The sequence below is a fragment of the Stegodyphus dumicola genome, chromosome 2 (assembly GCF_044657685.1).
Source record: "Stegodyphus dumicola isolate Sdum_Otavi_A_Nest chromosome 2, ASM4465768v1".
Lineage (NCBI taxonomy): Eukaryota > Metazoa > Arthropoda > Arachnida > Araneae > Eresidae > Stegodyphus > Stegodyphus dumicola.
In genome coordinates, this window is record NC_140769.1 from 146,392,842 (window position 1) to 146,398,857 (window position 6,016).

A 6,016-nucleotide genomic window follows, 5' to 3' on the forward strand; every position below is an offset into this window, starting at 1 on the left:
GTTGTATAATTATGTATTTTTTACTCTACATTATTTCTTTAGCTTGTTTCATGTAATTTTTCCTGATTCATTTTTATTATTAGCCCGAAGAGGTGTTGGCCCAGAAGGGTTATATTAGTGTTAAAACCGGCATTTTACGTTGAATCACTATAAACAGCTGTACCACTTTTCAGATTGCTGCTACCAAATTTTACCACCCTGCATTGTAATTAAATAAATTAAATAATAAAAAATCTGCATGAATGTATGCATGTTTTTTGCAATGTGAAAAAATGATACCTAGAGCAATCAAATTTTGAATAACATAGTCCTGTATCTGAATATGGGTACCTGTAAGCCCAAATCTTAAATTTTGAAATTGTTTCATTATCTATTTCATATTTTTAAAATTTTATCAAATTTTCTATTAAGAAACTCAAGGATTTCAAACCGAGCATTGTTAACACATTGTACAGAATTAAATATTTCTATCTACAGTGCACAAGACTCAAAATTCTTAAAAAATGCTATTTTTAAACATTTTTAGCCCAAATGTTTTCGAAACGTATATATGTGTAAAAAAAAAAAATGCTCCCCGGGCGTAATATAAAATCTGAAAGTTTTCGAAACCTTTTTTTTTCTCCATTAAATTTAATGTCCTGTATAGTATGTACTGCGGTAGCAGTTTTCAAGACCTTGGAAAATTTCAATTGATACATATGTAATTAAAGAATAGTAATCTAGTGATACCTTTGTTAAAATAAAGCAATATTTTCAGAAATTTGGGTTTAAAATGTGTGAAAAAAGAATTTACTGTGAATATGTTATTGATGTGTAAGATATGAAGAACTTAAAAAGTGAAAATTATAATTTGATTGCTTGTGCTAGTATATATAATATAATTAATATATTTGTTATCACTGTTTGTTTAAGCACTCACCTGGCTTACAAATGTTACAAAAATGTGGTAAAGTTGATACAGTAATTACTATTATTGTATCAGACAAAAGAAGCTTTATATATTGTAACCTTTTTTTTTTTTTTTTTTAAAGTCAGAAGGGAAATAAATGTGCTAATATCTCTAACAGCTAATAAAAATTATATGTTCAAACATTATTCTATATTTTTCAGAAGACATCTAAAAATCCATTTTATGCTAAAATTGTATATCGTGGGTTATGTGATTAGTTAATTTTGTAAAAAAGCACTAGAGGACTATTTGCCTTGGGAAGAATGGCTTTTTGGAAAACTTTCTAAGGAAAACTGGTTCATGTTTGTTTTAGATGGGATGAATTCCCAGCAGCTTAGATAAAATTATTTATGTTCTATTGCATTTAACATTTAGTTACTTAACATTAAACAAGTTGTCATATTTATCGCATTGCAATGAAATGCACTTCATTTTCGCTTTCCTTTTTTCTCCGTAGATGGGAGTTAGATGCTTCTTTTCAGTTTACTAAGTTTAATTGCATTTCTCTTTGATTTTTGATGTTATCTTCTCTTGAAAATCTATGCTTCATTGTCATGTCTGTCTTCATCAGTGGAAGCAGAAAATGAAATTAAATTTTTCAAAATATATAGAATGATTTCATTTATTATAACAGTTATTGTTAAAAAATTAAGTTTTTAAACTTCCTTTGGTGTCTTTTTTAATCCTGCAAATCAGTTCTTACATTGCAGCGGAAGTGATTAAATATTTGTCATTATTTTTATGTAAAATTTCCAAATTGAATGACCCTTATGGAGAATTAGAATGTTATTAACCAATAAGATAAATAATGTGTATGTCTTATGCTATTTTTTAAATTAAAAAAAGTTACTATGTCTAATTAAACGATTTATATGTTTTTTAAAGTAAATTATATACATATTTCCATAGTAAATAACATTAAAATCTCTTGTGTTGAAATGCCTGAATAAAATATTTATTAAGCTGTTAATATTTCAAAGTTTTTTTTTTTTTTTTTTTTTTTTAAATCAAATCTAATAATGTCTGTGTGTAAGAAATGGTCCTACAATTTCAAAATCCTCATTATCAGATAGTTTTAGTTATAAGGAATTAAACTGAATTTGGAAAAAATACAGCTATTGATTAAATACACTACAAAATCTGATATCCGGATTTGGGATTTTTTACAGATATTAGATCATCAGTTTAAACCTAGTGAGATGGCATGCAGAAATTATAAAATTAAAAACATGAAATCGTGATTTGTTAAATAATGAAGCATCTATGATCTAAAGGGTATCAAAATTTACCCCCCAAAAAAAACCTTAATATTTATTTACTTTATTAATAAACATTTCTTTGAATGTAAATTGTTTAAACCGCTTCATTTTTTTGTGATACTTTCTCTTCAAATTCTGTAGACAGACATAATTTCTTGTTCAGTTACAAGGTTCCACTGTTCAAGTCCTGTAGTTGCTGCATCAAGAATTCTGACTAACTTGTCAATCGAAATTTTTTTGTTTTCAATATCCTCTCGTTACTTTCTTCATTATCAGTAACAGTATTTTCTAAATCTAGAATCATACTACAGATTTAATCGTTCGCTAATTGACTGATGATTGGAACATTGCCATCACAATGAAAAACTTCTGTTATATCATCTTCACTTATTACCACTTCTCCACATTTCTTTACAAAATCCATCAATCGAAAAAGGAGATATTCAACTATGGAGCCAAATTATTGATCGCACAAATTTATGCTAAAATAATTGTTTCTTCAATAATTAGGTATTTTATTTGGTACTGAAGTGAAATTAAGAATCGAGATTCTCCACATGCTTTCTTATGGGGGGTAAAAAATCAAATACGCATGCATAAAGCATATTGCTAAGCAAATTTTTATTGGTGGCTTTAACCTTCTAAAACCGGGCCGAAATTCTCATAATATAACCTTCAGACCGGCGCGATCCGAAACAATTTTGCCCCCTTTTTGACATTTTCCTAATGAGAAAAGTCGTTAGTTCCCCTCCATGGATGAAGTAAAATTTACATGTTTGTCAGACGCTTACGTCCCATAGTAGAGGGGTTGCTAGATTTGCAATTTTTTCGATGATTATTTTGCTTTCATTTAAATGAAGTTCTAAATAAATATGCAGTACTGGATGCATATCCAGTGCACACTTTATTTAGAACAAAATGTATGCAATGTTTATATTTCACTCACTATTTCTAATCAATCTCGTTAATAATTTGTGAATTTTTAAATTTGTTTTCACTCTTCATTTATATTCGCGTATTTTCGTATTAGAAATTAGAAAGCGAGAACAAAATTTAACAAAATATAGTAAATACGAACTAGATTTGTAAGTCTGCAGGCTGGAATGCAATTTTTAATAACATATTTTCATTAATAAAATAATGGTAATGACTAATTTAATGAAATAATATTTATTACCATTAGATGATTAAAATGAGATTCAATACAATTAGATTTTGAGATGAACTTACAGCAATAATAAAGCTTTACATAACAATAACAGAGATTTAAATCTGCTTTTTTCGATAATTTTGTTATTATAATATAAAAATCAAAATCCGAGATACATTGGTTGCGTTTAATCATTTAACTTTAACAAATATTACATTGGACTATCAGGCAAAGAAGGTATATCTTTAACGAGAATTTTTCTTTGTAAAATTGGCTTTTGTTTATGTTAGCAGAGAAAAAAATCCGTGACTTATACATGCAATCATCAAAAGAATTTTGAGAACAGTTTTAAATGTTCATGAAGAATTAATTATACATCAATTTCTTTTCATAGGCAGAAATTTCGTCTAAAACCATCGTTATATCCAAAAGTTGAAGTCTATTTCATTTTCAACGAATATTCTATTTGCACATAATATATTTTCTGATTTATTTTAGAAAGAGTAATCTTTCACGTTTTCAAAAGAATAAGGAAATATTGGCTGTTGACACAATGTAGTAAATCTGTTTTTCATATTTCTTCCAGTAATGAAAATGATTACCCTGGAATATTTTCAAAGCAAAATTAAGAAAACCGTTTACGCCAAATTTTGCATAAAGTATCTTCTCGTGTATTTTTTTATTTAAAGTGTGGAATTTTCTCTTTGAAAATATCAAGAATCATAAAGAGCAAAATTAATTCATGAGAAATAACTTTGAAATACAATAATTCCATTGTAATATGAAATAGTGGAGAAAAGTGCAATACAGTTTATTTATTCACAAATAATCCCCCTCATATGCGTAATTTATGTACTGTCGATTGAGAAATATAGGTTAGTAAATTAAATTTCGATACTTTTCCTTTATCAATATTTTTACGGGCTCTTCAGTAGAGCAGTAAAGGTGGCTGAACACTTGTAGCTGGCTTGGGTTTGAATCCCGGCTAAATAGTTGGATTCACGGTTTTTGTGTAACGTAAATGCAAGCCAGCTTCTCTTAGAAAGTCCTCCGCGAAGGCATAACTCCGCTTATACAGGTAATTGTTGTGTGCTTTGATGTAATTCAGTAAGCGAACAAAATTAATCCAATCAATACCGAAGAACGGGTTGATTACATGTGGAGTTTTCCACCAGGAACGTAAATGCGAGCAATTTTCTCTTAAAAAGGTTTACACGAAAGAATCCATCCCCTTAAGCAGATAGCGTTTGCGTGCTTTTCCGTAATCCAATCCTAATTTTCATACATTTAATAGTAAGTTGACATACACCTTATTACAGATAAAATAACAACCTTTTTTAAAGATATTTTGTTTTATCAACTTGTTTGAATTCTCTTTATCTCTTGAGGAGTATAAGAATTTCAGCAAATAAAACTGGCCGAAATTTTATAAAATGTAACTGATGTTTTGATTCAATTTAGAAGTAACGTGAGCTTTACTGATATTTAAATACTCTTTGGCAGATCTTATCCTAAAAGAGGGTTTAAAGATAAATTGATTTTATTTAATTTACAATCAATGAAAATCATTGAAAGCAATCACTGAATGAATGAAAATCACAAAAACTATTATGCATACAATTGTCTCTTATTTATTGCCTGCATAATAGAAGCAATTTGAAAGAGTTAACAGTTCTTAAGGGTTTTATGCACTCCACAAAAAAATGTCAAAATAAAATCTTATTATTCATAAGTATGAAAAGGAAGTAAATGATAAAAGCGGTTTTTTTTCTAAAATATTAATCTATTCTTATTTGTTATGATTAAAAAACATTAAATATAGTAAGCTTAAAGAGCGTGCAAAATCGCTGACGTTTTAATCATAGCAAAAGTCAGTACTAAAAAAATTAGCATTAAAATTATGAGACAGATTGAGAAAGAGATGGCCTCTATTTAATTTTCAAGTATATTGGCGCGAGACGAAAACTGCGGTTTTTGCCAAACTGATAAGAAGAGGGAAATACTACGTAGCCAGCGGCTACTCTGAGCAGCGACAATGGACCACCCAAAGATCTACAGATAGGAGATTCTCTAAAATGGGGAGGGCATGGATGGTATGACAGTTGTAGCAATGCCGGCGTCTGAGAAATTCATTCTCCTGGTACAACTGCTGTACCAGCCGGCTTCGAGAGGTTAAGGTCTGGATTTTAGATCATTCCGGATGTTGGAGGTTCGGATCTCAGACTTGAAATCATATGCCAAAGAGAAGATAAAAATCCGCAGAAATCTTTAACATGATTTCAAATCTAGAAATTATAATGAAGAAAGTAATCAAGTTATTGTTTAGAAAGAAAAGATTTCGACCGACAGTTTAACAAGAATACTTGAGAGCAGTTACAGGACTTGAGCAATGGGATTTTGAACTGAACAAGAAATTACATCTGTATATAAAATTAAAGAGGCAGTATCAGCACAAAAAACAAACAGCTTAAATAACCTATAGTGTAAAAAATGTCTATTAAGACAAAAAAATCTTATTTTTTGTAAATTTTAATTCCCTTAATGTCATAAATGCCTCATTATTATGTTGTGTAAATTATGATTTATACATGTCAACTTACTAAATTTAAAATGATCTATTGTCCTGAAATTTCCAAAATTAGAATCCCCAACCTCCCA